Source organism: Podarcis muralis, chromosome 16 (genome assembly GCF_964188315.1).
Source record: "Podarcis muralis chromosome 16, rPodMur119.hap1.1, whole genome shotgun sequence".
Lineage (NCBI taxonomy): Eukaryota > Metazoa > Chordata > Lepidosauria > Squamata > Lacertidae > Podarcis > Podarcis muralis.
In genome coordinates, this window is record NC_135670.1 from 23258539 (window position 1) to 23272420 (window position 13882).

Genomic DNA, 13882 nt, shown 5'->3' on the forward strand with positions numbered 1-13882 from the left:
ATTGCTGGCAGAGCAGAAAGAAGTGAGGAAAGAGGAAGAGCAGGTAGGAGAATATATATAGCTACTCCCTCCCACTATCAGGGCACAATGGGAGTGTCCCTCACAGAGTTCTCTCTAGCAAGTTTACAGGAAAGCTCTATGAGCTTCACCTCCTATCATGTGCCTAGCTAGCAAAACATGAATTGTTGGTTTGACTGCACTTTAAATATCCCACAGCTCAGTATACTTTGGAGGTCCATAGCCTAGTCGTTTTATACATAGAAGGCCCCAAGTTTGATCTTTGGCATCTCCAGGTGGAGCTGGAAGAGGACCCTGCCTGAAACTGGATAGATCAGTTTAACCATGGTGTTAGGCTTCAGGAAACCAGATCCCACCCACAGTGGCAGCCAGGAAGCAGATAATCAAAAGGAGTTCTTACCAAGTAATTTATTCAATATTCACAGAGAGAGACAAAGGTATGCAGTCTCCCTAAGACAATGCCATTGCTCAGAGTAAAGTCTGACCCCCTCCATCTTTCCTATTCTACACCACCCCTGTGTTGACTAATCTGAGCTTCTGCCTCTGAGCTTTCTGTTCTACTACTCTCAAGGCTCACATGGTCCTGGGAGAGGAGGGGTCAGGATTGCTTTCCAAAGACACTGAGTCTGACAGCTGTCTCTCCCCTGGTGTTTCTTCTTCCTGCTGTTCCTCTCCCAATATTTCCCAGCTACTCCCCTCTGCAGCCTCTGAACTATGCCCTTCTGCAAACCACTGTTCTAAATCTATACTGTCCTCCTTTCTCAGAAAGGTTCAGGAGAAGGGAGGAGGGTATCCACCATTCCTCCTCAGTCCAGCCCCTGTGATGGCCTGGATGCTTCGGACTCGGATGCTGAACTTGAGGGATCCCAGCCTGCACAGGATTCCCCACCTCCAGAACCAGCTGAGCTGGGGCATGAGCCTGAAGGGTCCTCATCTGTGCTGGATCCTCAGGTGCAGGCATCAGCTGAGTCTGCTCTGGCTCCTGAGGTGATGGAGGACCCATTGCCTGCAGGTGCTCCACTCTCAGCCTCTCAGCTGAGGTTGCCTCTGGGTCAGGTTACCCCTCCAGCCTCTCCTGAGCTGCAGAGACTCAGGGCAGAGAGGCGGAGGGAACGAAGTTCCTGCAGGAGGAGTGCTCACCTCCAGGCCAGGAGAGGCGAGTCAGCGGAGGATCGGGGCCGCCCTATGTCTCGGGGCAGATAAAGCCAGCCAGCCCTAGTCCCAAGTTGCGGGAGCAACATTGTTGGTTGCTAGTTCCTGCCTGAACCCTGTCCTGCTTTCCTGCCTGAGCTCCTGACCCGCCCTGGATCCCTGCTTGCAAGCCTGTTCCTGACTTCACCCGACTCCCTGCCCTGCACCCAGCTTCAGCTACTACGGACTGCCTCCATGTTGCACCTTTGACCATGGACCGGACTTGGACCTCGCCTCTCGGGTAACCCACAGTACCAGCACAGCCCCTAACACATGGTGCTAATAACACCAAGGTTGCAGGTTTGATCCCCGTATGAGACAACTGCATATTCCTGTATTGCAGGGAGTTGGATTGGCTGATCCCCAGGGTCCCTTCCAACTCCATAATTCTATGAAACACTACAGAATCGGTGTAGATAAAACAGCTAGGTGAGCCGATGATCAGTGTAAGGCAGCTTCCTGTGTTCCTACGACTTGAGAGAAGGGCTGTAGCAAAGAGGCAGAGCCAACCAACCCCGCAACGCCTCCCTCCATCCCTGGTTTACTGGTCCCTTGAGCATAAGCAGTGGTGAAGTGGTGACCAGGGACATCAATGCTGAAGACAGACAAGACATGTTCCACTGGGTCCCCCAGGAGGTTCTCTGACACCAAGTCCCACCGAAGTGAACAGCAGCTGGGTTTGAGAGCAAACTCCTTCCTCTTACCTCTGCCCCAGTGGGATGTTTGTTCTCCCTTAACTCTGGCATCCGCTCGCTCTGTCTCGCTCTCTGAGCTACGGATTTTGCTTAATCTCCGTGTGTCAATTCCTGGATAAATGAATGGAGCTGTATTAATTAGAATTTAACCTCATTAATCGCTGGGGCTTCCAAGTTCCAGCTGCCGCCGGTTCCTCTCGCGTGGCAGGCATTGTGGATCGCCTGCCCCCCCCCCTTTTAAGAAGAATGCAATTAAAATGTTGTTTATTTTGCTCACAGAACTTCAAAGGGCAGCTCGGAGGAGACCTCCCCAGACACCTGCCCTCTTAATTTGATCAGAGGTCTGTATTTGTATCACTGCAGATACAACAGCATGTGTCAAATGCATGTAAATGGCATGCAAATTGGTGTCACTGGGCCTGTGTCTTTGAAGCACTTAGGGGTGATCCTGTGCTGAGCTGTTGACTGTCGCTAACCTTTTAACCACCAAGCCTGTGATGCTGTTAAGGCTGGGCAAGACAGGTCTTCATTGGGCTCCATGGAAGTCCAAGATATATTTATTAGATATTATCCTTCCTTCCTCACATCTGCGAGAGCCATCCCTTCGCAGCTTAAATGGGGAGCTTGGATAGGCTAGTTTTTAGCCTTTTAGTTTAAGTAATCCAGGATGCTTTAAGGTAGTCCAGATTTTCCTGCTATATCCCTCTTTTCTTCCCTTTAAAACAATAATCACACAGACAGTATTGCAAAAGTCAAACATAAACTTTTGCTCACTCAGAATACTTGCTGGAAAGTAATAGATACAGCAGCTTTGTTCAGACAGGCTGAAAATGGTAATTCAATCACAAAAACATACTTTGTTTTCCATTATGCAAGGTTCTGGTTTTTTCCCTCTCTCTCTCTCTCTGTCTCACCATGTTTGGTGCACATATGGTTATGTACTTTTTGAACTTTCAATAAAAATTAATAATAATAATAATAATGTCTAGTTTAAAACAGCGGCTGAGCTTGGAGCTCAGACTTAGCAGATGTCCTCACATTGCTGGCAGAGCAGAAAGATGGAAAGAGTAGGAGTTTGCCCAGGCAGGTAGGAGAAAATCTATAGCTATTTCCTCCCCCTTTCAGGGCACACTGGGAGTTCTCGCTAGCAAGTTTACAGGGAAACTCAGTTAGCTTCAGCTCCTGTCATGTGCCTGTCTAGCAAAACATGGATTGATTGTCTGAAAGCACTTTAAATATCCCACAGTACCAGGCTACATGGACCAGGAGTCCGAGTCTGTATCAGGCAGTTTCCTATGTTTCCCAACAGTTTTCAAAATTCTAGAGCATCCTGACTTTGCTGGACTGCAACTCCCATCATCCCTGCCCACTGGCTATGCAGGCTGGGGATGATGGGAGTTGGAGTCCAACGCCATCTCTCCCCAGAGGCATGAGCTGCGCAGGTGAGTTCCAGCAAGCCCTGGCCGATCCTCCTGTCTCTATAGCCCCCAGCTCCCATTAAACCAAGAAAGTGCATGAACGTCTCAAGCAATATCCATCCCTTTGCCAGTTTCTCATTACATCCGAGGCTTTTGCAGCCCTAAAGACAAAGGTCCTTCTTTGATGACGCCTCGGCACCTGTGGATTTCCTTCTGTCCAATTTCCAAGGATTATCTTCCCTATTTCACGCATCCGTAATTAGATTTTCTCCCTTCCCACTTCAGATGTGTTAATGGCCTTGATATGTCCCCATCAAATCAGGCGCTCCCCACCCCACCAACGAAAAATGATTGTTCTGGTCAAACAGCCTCTTCTGACTCATCAATTCCGTGTGCTGAGTCGGCACATCAAAGTCAGACCCGCCAACTCATTATGGTTCAGTCCCTCCCTCTCTCCCACCAAGCCTATCCGCTTATATGCAAAAGCTGCGTAGAGTCTTTTCTCTCACTTATTTTGGGTGCAAACACTACCACCACCTCCATTTAGAGCAATGGTTCCCAAAGTGAGCAGCACTACCCCTTGGGGTGGCAGCAGTGGAATTACCTTATGGGTGCTAAAAGGCAAGGGGGCACAAGGAGGTGCTGGCAGGAGGCGACAGTACAGTGGTACCTCGGGTTACAGACGCTTCAGGTTACAGACTCCACTAACCCAGAAATAATACCTAGGGTTAAGAACTTTGCTTCAGGATGAGAACGGAAATCACATGGCGGCAGCAGGAGGCCCCATTAGCTGAAGTGGTGCTTCAGGTTAAGAACGGACCTCCAGAACAAATTAAGTTCTTAACCCGAGGTACCACTGTACATTGATCATTTATGTGCAGTGCTATCTTGGTTCTCAATCCGTTCAGGAAGTCTGTTCCAAAACCAAAGCGTTCCAAAAACCAAGGTGCGCTTTCCCATAGAAAGTAATGCAAAATGGATTAATCCGTTCCAGACTTTTAAAAACAACCCCTAAAACAGCAATTTAACATGAATTTTACTCTCCAATGAGACCATTGCTCCATAAAATGAAAGCAATAAACAATGTACTGCAGTCACATCAATAAATAAGTAGCTGAACTGGATTCCACACATTAACAAAAACAAAAACAAAATAGAGCTTCAAAAACAAAAAGGCAAAATAAATAGCAAAAACAAACAGATCTTAGCGTAACACACAAAATGGAAGTGTGGCACTCAAATTGGAAGCATAACACTCAAAATGGAGCACGTTTCGCTTCTGAAAAAAGTTTGCGAACCAGAACACTGACTTCTGGGTTTGCAGTGTTTGGGTTCCAAGTTGTTTGGGTACCAAGGCGTTTGAGAACCAAGGTACCACTGTACTATTGACCAGGCTAGAGCCTGAAGCAAAACACCTTACTTGCGTCTTGTTTAAAGTTTTGCTGCACTTACCGCTTTCAAAGCTATTTCCTTTGGTCACGTTTGCTTGTATTTATGATTCTGAGTTGTCACAAGAAGAAGAAGAAGAGTTTGGATTTGATATCCCGCCTTTCACTCCCTTTAAGGAGTCTCAAAGCGGCTAACATTCTCCTTTCCCTTCCTCCCCCACAACAAACACTCTGTGGGGTGAGTGGGGCTGAGAGACTTCAAAGAAGTGTGACTGGCCCAAGGTCACCCAGCAGCTGCATGTGGAGGAGCAGAGACACGAACCCGGTTCCCCAGATTACGAGACTACCGCTCTTAACCACTACACCACACAAGCCACAAGACAGCCAGTCATTAGAATCATAGAGTTGGAAGGGTCATCTGGTCCAACCCCCTGCAATGCAGGAATCTTTTGCCCAACGTGGGACTCAAACCCACAACCCTGAGATTAAGAGGCTCACGCTCTACCAATTGAGCTAGCCAGCCATTGATTTTCTTTGGTAAAGCTTTGTGTAAACAGTTACAGATAAAGGTTTTGTGCCACAAAGCTCCTTCAACCTTATGTTTCTGTTAGTAAGAATGTGTAAAAAATATCATGCACTCTTTACTTGGATGCAGAACTGCATTGCAAAATTTGGGGCAAAACTATGTGGACTCTGATAATTGCAGAGAATATGACTCACAAATCGCACATTTCTAGGGGCAAAGAAGACCTGAAATATTTCTATGCTGTTTGGTGGAATTTCATTTATTACATGTCAGATTCAAACACACACACACACACACACACACACACACACACACTCTTTCCCACACCACCAAATTGCAAAATTTAGTTTTCATGATGCATTTTGCTACCTTTCATTTTCTATATCATCTGCTCTCTGTTTATTTGAAAAATGCAACCTCTGTATTGCTCCTACATTTGTAATTTTGATTATTGTTTGGTCCGTGTTTTTGATTTCACATTAATAATAATAATAATAATAATAATAATAATAATAATATTTGGATCAATGCAAATTTCAAAGAATGGATTATTATTGTTGTTGCATTTAGAGCCCCACTTTTACTCCAAGGAGCTCAATGTGGCTTACACACTTCTCCCCCTCTCCACTTTGTTTTTACAACAATCCTGTTAGGCAGATTAGCCTGAGAGGCTGTGACTGGCCCAAGGTCACATGGGCTTTACAGCCAAGTAGGAATTTGAACCCTGGTCTCTCCCATCATTCTAACCACTGCACCATGCTGTCTCTCAAAGATCTTCTCCTAGCTCTATCTGGAGCAGGTGGGAATTGAACTTGCGACCTTCTAAACGCAAGGCAGATGCTCTACCACTGAGCTACAGCCTTCCACTGATGTGTATTATTTCAAAATATATATAGTACATTTCCCCCCCCTCTCCGAATCTTTTCAACCAGCTGAAAGAAGCTGCCAGTTACATGGCTTTTATTTTGCCTCTGCGCTACCAGGGACTGACTAGACAGGCCTTGCCCTTCTTAGCCAATCATTTCCCCCAGCACCAGTGAACAACAAAAGTCGTTCTTGAGTCAGCTGTGAGCTTGCCCGAGCAGCGCTCGCTCGCTTTGTGTTGATCTCGTACAGATGGATTGCTTTCCGGTGGCTCAAAAATAGCACGCTGTTTGTTCGGGAGCTGTCATAACATTTTTCAAAAAGGCCCAAGATCAATCCTGGCTGGGTCCCCTCCGCATATTCCCCTAAGAGGTGCCCTCCTTTGGTTCGCCGCTGTTTATTCCCCACTCTCGACGGCTGGGCATGCCTCATTTGCGGCGCTGGCTGTTTCTTTGTCCGGATGTGACAGCTTTTCAGTTGAGTCTGGCAGGACGGGGGGGGGGGGGGGTCAGTGCTCTAACAGAGGCTCCCACACCTCTTTTTCTTCTCCGCTGTCAGGGACTGGCTCTATGAGGAAGAAATGGTGGGAGCCATTTGTCCCAAAGCCCCCCTGGATCGTGGTGGTGGTGGGACAGTGGAGAGCAGTCTGGGGAAGGGAGAAGCTGGATGGTGCTAGAAGCAGGGGGTTTGAGCGATCAAGGGGGGGGGGGGTCAGGACAAGGAGGGTCTTCCAGGAGAGGGTTAGAGGCTGAGAGTCACAGTATTGAGTGCAGAGAGGAGTCAGAGAGTGGCACAGCTATCCAACAACAGGACAGTCCCAGTCTTGCTGGCTCTCCTCCCCCTCTGACACCTCGATGGAGCAGACTCCTGCAAATTGCTGAGCAATGGGCCAGACAGGCCCAGAGGAGGAGCTCAAACCCCCCCCCCCTTGACACAGCCTTTGTTTGCTTGAGAAGATCCAGAGCAAAAGGTTACAGGAGGAAGTGTGGAGCTAATGGTCAGTTTTGGCAAATCCGCTCCACATCAGAGCCCGGCCAGCCAATCCGCTGGCTGGGGGAGCGTGGCTGGGGCAGTTTAAACCGAGGAGTGTGCCGGAGGACTTCCTCTTGGCTCGCTTCCTCAATCACCCGCCCCCCCTCCCTTTTGCAGGTTAGGCACTGGCCTTGCTATGGACCTTGGTTGGTCTCCATTGAGGGGCCTGGTAGGAATTTTTTCCACTTGGCAAATTGGCACTGGCCACTTGGTTTTCGCCTACTTCGTAGCAATCGTCACAGCTTTGTTAGGGTTGCAGTTAGGCATTGTTTGACCTTGCGTGGGGGAGGGGAGGTGTGGCCATCACCTGCCCCTCCATGCTTAAGGGTATTCCGTTAAAGGAATCCGGGGGTGTTGATCTTGTCTGAAGCCCGGTCGGGGGCTAGGGCCTTGACACGACCCCAACGGGAACACCAGGGGGAGCTTGAGTTGGTTTGCATCGACAGGGCTCCCCCTACCGGTGGTTTGCCCATACCGGACTTCCTGCGCAGCAGGCGTTAGTCAGATATAGTCGGGTCCAATCAATGCCTAAGCCAATACCGCTCACATTCTGTAATTCAATAAAGTTGTGGCCAAATTTGCCCAATAACATAAACCTAATATCTGTGTCCTTGTGTGAGTTATTTTCCATCGAGGGAGTGGCTGCGGGGTCTCGACACACAATGTCTTAGCTGGAGTAAGGTGAACCAAAATGTTATTTTCTGTTACTAAAGAGCTGATTGAATTGTGTGCCTTCTCTGTGTGTGCCTGCCCTGTGGTTGACTTGGCTCGTTGACAGCTCCCTGACATCCATACAAACACCCTTCCTCAACAGCATTTGCACAGCTCAGAAGAAAAGTGAGTCTTGAGGTCTGGGAGAGAACCATTGCCGAAGAATGCAAGCACAGAGAACACTGACCAAGCAAAGAACCCAGTGTCAGGTGCGTTCCTGGCTACTACCATAAAACAATCCCTGCCCAGGTTGATTTGAGGGTGGGATGAAACAACAGGATTTATAGAATCATATAGTTGGAAGGGACACAAGGCCCATTGTTAGAAGTGTAAAAGGTAAAGGGACCCCTGACCATTAGGTCCAGTCATGACCGACTCTGGGGTTGCGGCACTCATCTTGCTTTATTGGCCAAGGGAGCCGGTGTACAGCTTCCTGCCAGAGAGGTACCTATTTATCTACTTGCACTTTGATGTGCTTTCGAACTGCTAGGTTGGCAGGAGCAGGGACTGAGCAACGGAAGCTCACCCCATCGTGGGGATTCAAACCGCCGACCTTCTGATCAGCAAGTCCTAGGCTCTGTGGTTTAACCCACAGTGCCACCCGTGTTCCTGTCAGAAGTGAGCCGGCAGTAAAAACAAACTCTGCAAGTTGGAGTTAATGCTTTATTAGCAAAAAACATGGTCTGTCTAGAACTGGCAAAAGATCAGTAACTCATCCATGGCAGGTCTTGCCCCCATGAAGCAGGTGCCAAGACCAAACGTCCCCACCACCTCACAGACATCTCCTCCTCTCCAGGGCTTTTCCCTAGCAAATGGAGGCTGCGCCTGCGTGCCTGTCTTTGCTCCTTCCATTTCATGCCTCTCCTGGTTCTGGGAGACTGGGGGCGGGAGGAGCTCTTCGCAGCAGGAGGGAGAACACCTATGACTCTTCACTAATCGGACTGATTTCTGCCTCTTGATCTCCCTCATCCGACTCTTTGCTTCTGGACTCCTCTCTGCCACAGACTCTCACAGCTCACGAAGCCCTGTTGTCTCTTCAGCTTCCAACACCTCCTCTCTCTTCTCCCTCTGACCACTCATCGCTGTCCCACTACCACTCCCCGGTCTCTGAGCTTTCCCTCCTTGGTGGTTCCCCAGCCAGTTCCTCTGCATCCAACCAGTCCATGACAGTCATCTAGTCCCTGCAATCAAGGAATCACAGCTAACTTTTGATGTCCAACCATTTTTCCTATGCTTGCTATGAGCTGGCCTCTATTAGCAAGGTCCATGTTATGTCCTGAATGGTGGTTTTAATCTCTAACACTCAGACTTGGCTGTTAAGTAGTGCATTTTCAGCTGTGCATACATAAGATCATCAGGAGAACCTACTGGATCGGGCTGGTGGCCAATTTAGCCCAGCATCCTACCAGATGCCTGTGGAAGTCCTGCCAGCAGGACCTGACCACAAGAGCACTCTTGTGATTCTCAGGAACTGGTATTCAGAAACATCACTGCCTCTGACCAGGGAGGCAGAGCATTCAGCACAGACATCCCTACCAGCCACAATGCCTGGGCTCTGCCTCCATGGTTGGAGAGGCAGCAATGCTTCTGTATACCATAAGGTTACCAGATTTTTTTCAAGGAATCTGGGAACACTTAAAAGGGGGGGGGGTATTTTTTTAAAGTTATTTTAAAAATAAGAAGTAATCTCTTCTGTGGTCTCCTCTGTCATGCGGCCTTCCTCTGGGTCCTGGCCTGCTCTCTTGGAGCGCTAGCCACCATGGAGTAGGCTCGGGCCGGGCCTGGGCTCAGCCATGTGTCCTTGCCCTCCCGGTGTTCTCCTATCTCTCCTCCTGAGCGGTGGGCGGTGGCAGCAGCATGGCAAGTTCGGGGCTCCACTCTTTTTTCTCCTTCCTCTTTCTTCCTTCTCCTTCCCCTCTCTTCCTTCTCCCTGCATCGGCTCCCCCGGCTCGATTTTGGTCGCGGGGGGCGGGTTTCCACCGTTCCCCCAGTCTCAGCAGTCTCAGCAGCCTGGAGCCAGCCTGGTAGCACAAGTTGGCTCTGGCTGGCTTCAGGAGCTGCTTGCTGCCATGGCGTCCACCATTTTGCGTCTCCGGAAGTCCCCATATGAGGTGCCTTGTGCCGTTGAACCAATCACACAACATTCATCCCTACTAATAAATCTACAACACTTAAAATATAAATCCGGGGACATTAAATGAAATCTGGGGACATTCCAGGGACGGATTTTGTCTGGGGACAGATTTGTAAATCCCCGGGAAACGGGGACGTCTGGTAACCATAGTATACCAGTTGCTGAAAGCAGTGCAGGGTTAAACATTGTGGAGGCCCTTAGGCAGTCAAAATCTCACCCCCTCATTTGTGCGCTTTAGTGGTATAACACCGAACTAAGAAAGCTTTATTGTAATTTTCTTTCAAGATCAAATCAATATTATTTTGATCCATTGTTGTGGGCCCCTTAAAGGCCTACTCTGCCTATTTAGTAATCCAGCACTGGCTGGAAGCTACAGGAAGGGAAAGTGCTGCTCTTGTGCTCAAATCCTGCTTGATCCCCAGTGGGGTTTCTGGTTGGCCACTGCTAGAACAGGACAGTGGTCTGGATGGGGACATCGGTCTCATCCAGAAGCATGTTATTATGTTCAAGTCTCTTGGAAGCCTTGGGCTGGAGGACATTTGGGTCCCAAATCCTAGCTGTAAAATTCTATAATTCTACACCATCAAAGCCACTGACTCACTTAAATAATCCTTTTAGCCTTCGTGCCAATCCCAAAGACACAGTCTCTCCCCCCCCCCCTTTTTTTGTTTTTGCAGGTTGCAGGGCTCAGAACAATAAAGGATAAAAACGCGGCGGTGAAGCGGGAGCCCCCCCGTCACGCACGGAAACCTCCTGTCAATTTTGCAGAGAGGAGACACGGGGGAAGCCAACTTCCGCAGCCTCTGCTGAAATCGGAAGCTTCATTCCTCCTGAGCGGAGCCCAACTTTTCCGTCACAACAAGACACCGATGCAGAAAAGCTGCATTATTTATACCAGGGAGGCCTTCCTATCTCTCTGCTTGATGCTGAAATTAGGTCAGCGATGCTCTTTTTTAATCTTTTTATTTTATTTTGCAGGCTTGTTCTCAAAACAGGAGGCTCCTTCTCTTCTCCCTCCCCTCTTCCCTCCATCCTTTCCCCTGTCACCAAAGAGAAGTGAATTCCCTCTTCGCCTCCGCTCATCCGCACCTCCCGTCTGGCTCCTGGAGGGGAAAAAAAGAAAGAACAGGAGGAAGAAAGAGGAGCCGGAGCAAACCCATCTCCTTCTTCTGAGCCAATTATTGAATTTGGGAAATACAGGCAGTTGTTGTTGTTGTGGGGGTGCAGAGGGGAGCGTGCATAAAATATGACAGGCAGAACCAAAAGCTAAATTTAATCTACCGGGAATTTCCGTTTCTTTCTCTCTCCTCCCTTTCTTCTTTTCGATGGCCGGGATTGTGCAAACAGAAAAGATAAACAATTCTGGTGGTGCATTCATTAAGCGACACAGGAGGATCTGGAGCTCTGGGTGCGGGAGGCGACAGCGGGAGTTTGCTCAGTTTAACAGCAGCAACACAGCAGGAACAAGGCCAGGGAGCCACACCAGAGCTGGGAGGAAGCTGCCTTGTACTGTGCCAGACTGGTATTGGCCAATTTAGCTTAGCATTGCCTACACTGACTGCCAGGGTTTCAGGCAGGGTGTCTCTCCCAACCCAACCTCTCGTACAAACCTGCCTGGCTGCTGCCGAGATCCATCAGTGGACACTTTCTCTTGGTCCCATTGACCTCAGAAGCATGGTTGTCCGTGACCCGAGGGAGAGCCTTTTCTGTGGCTGCTCCCAGATTGTGGGATCCCTTCCCAAGAGAAGTCCGACTGCCTTGCTCTTTGTTATCCTTCCGCCAGCAGCCTAAGACCTTCCTGTTCAGACAGGCCTTTGGAAACTAAGATGCTGATCTCTCAGCTGCTGTCAAGGCAAACTGGATTTTAATTGCTAGTTCCAAATGTGTTCTGATGTATTCTAATTATTGTGTGTGTGTTTTAACTCATTGGTTTTTATTGCTTTTATATTTTATAATGTTGTTTTTAATTGTAAGCTGCCTTGAATCTCATCTTGGGAGAAAGGTGGGATACAAATACATTAAATAAGTGATATATCTATATCTATATCTATATCTATATCTATATCTATATCTATATCTATATCTATATCTATATCTATATCTATATCTATATCTATATCTACAGCTTAAAACAAGTGACAGAAATAGAGGGGGCCCTAGAAATATACAGTGGTACCTCGGGTTAAGTACTTAATTCATTCCGGAGGTCCGTTCCTAACCTGAAACTGTTCTTAACCTGAAGCACCACTTTAGCTAATGGGGCTTCCGCTGCTGCCGCACCGCCGGAGCACAATTTCTGTTCTCATCTTGAGGTAAAGTTCTTAACCCAAGGTACCACTTCCGGGTTAGCGGAGTCTGTAACCCAAAGTGTTTGTAACCTGAGGTGTTTGTAACCCGAGGTACCACTGTACAGGGCTCCCTCCAGATGTCTACAGAAGGTTGTATAATTGTTTCTCTCTTTGACATCTGGCATTTGGCTGTTGCCGCGTCAGAGCACCTTGTGTGTAATTCTCCACCCTTCTTGCCCAAATGAGATTCAAAGAAACGGCTGACTTGCTGGCCGAGAAAGCTCAGATCACGGAAGAGGAAGCGAAGCTCCTGGCTCAGAAAGCCGCCGAGGCGGAGCAGGAGATGCAGCGGATCAAAGCCACAGCCATCCAGACCAAGGAGGAGAAACCGGCTGATGGAGCAGAAGGTGCTGGAGGCAGAGATGCTGGCACTGAAGATGGCGGAAGAGTCGGAGCGAAGGTCAGGTGGGGAGGGAAGCACACCCACTAGTTGGGGGCTTTGCAGCATTTCATTCCTTGTTTTTGTTGACATTGGGTTGTGCTACTCTGGGCGGCTTACAGCATATATAAAAACACAACAAAACATTTAAAAAACTTGCCTATACAGGACTGCCTTCAGGTGTCTCCAGGTGTCTTCTAAAGGTTATATAGTTATCTCCTTGATATCTGACAAGAGGGCATACCACAAGGAGGGAGCCACCACCAAGAAGGTCCTCTGCCTGGCTCCCTGTAACCTCACTTGCAGTGAGGGAACCGCCAGAAGGCCTTCGGAGATGATAGATAGATGATAGATAGATAGATGATAGATAGATAGATGATAGATAGATAGATAGATAGATAGATAGATAGATGATAGATAGATAGCTAGATAGCTAGATAGATAGATAGATAGATAGATAGATAGATAGATTAGATAGATAGATAGATAGATAGATAGATAGATAGATAGATAGATAGAAAGATAGATAGATAGATAGATAGATGATAGATAGATAGATAGATAGATAGATGATAGATAGATATAGATAGATGATAGAGTCGTACCTTGGAAATCAAATGGAATCCATTCCGGAAGTCCATTCAACTTCCAAAACGTTCAAAAAACAAAACTCCTGCAGCCAAGCAGAACCTCGGAAGCCCCATCAGACATTCGGCTTCCAAAAATAGTTTGGGAGCCAAAATGTTCTAGAACCAAGCTGTTCAAAAACCAAGCTATGACATACATATATATATATATATATATATGCAGGTTTTGGTGTCCTCGGGTGTCTTCCCGTGTAAAAGTTGGGGTGTCTAGGCGACGTTTCGACGAGGTCTCACTCGTCATCTTCAGGCTGGTGCTTTCGGCTTCTTGTTACTGGAACAGAGCAGGATCTCAGTGTTTGAGTTCCTATAAATACTGTTGAGGAGGTGTGGTGTATAGCCTCCAATGTTCTGGGCAGAGAGGAAGTTCCCAGGCTAGTGTGCCTTTTCTTCTTTTGTTCCTTAATTGCTTGAGGGATATCTTGAGTGATTTCTTGAGTGATATCCTGAGTACCACTTAGGTGGGTCATTAGGTGTGGATTAGTTGCTAAAGCCTTTGTGTCTTGACCTCTTGAACTTTGTGAAGAGTTTTTC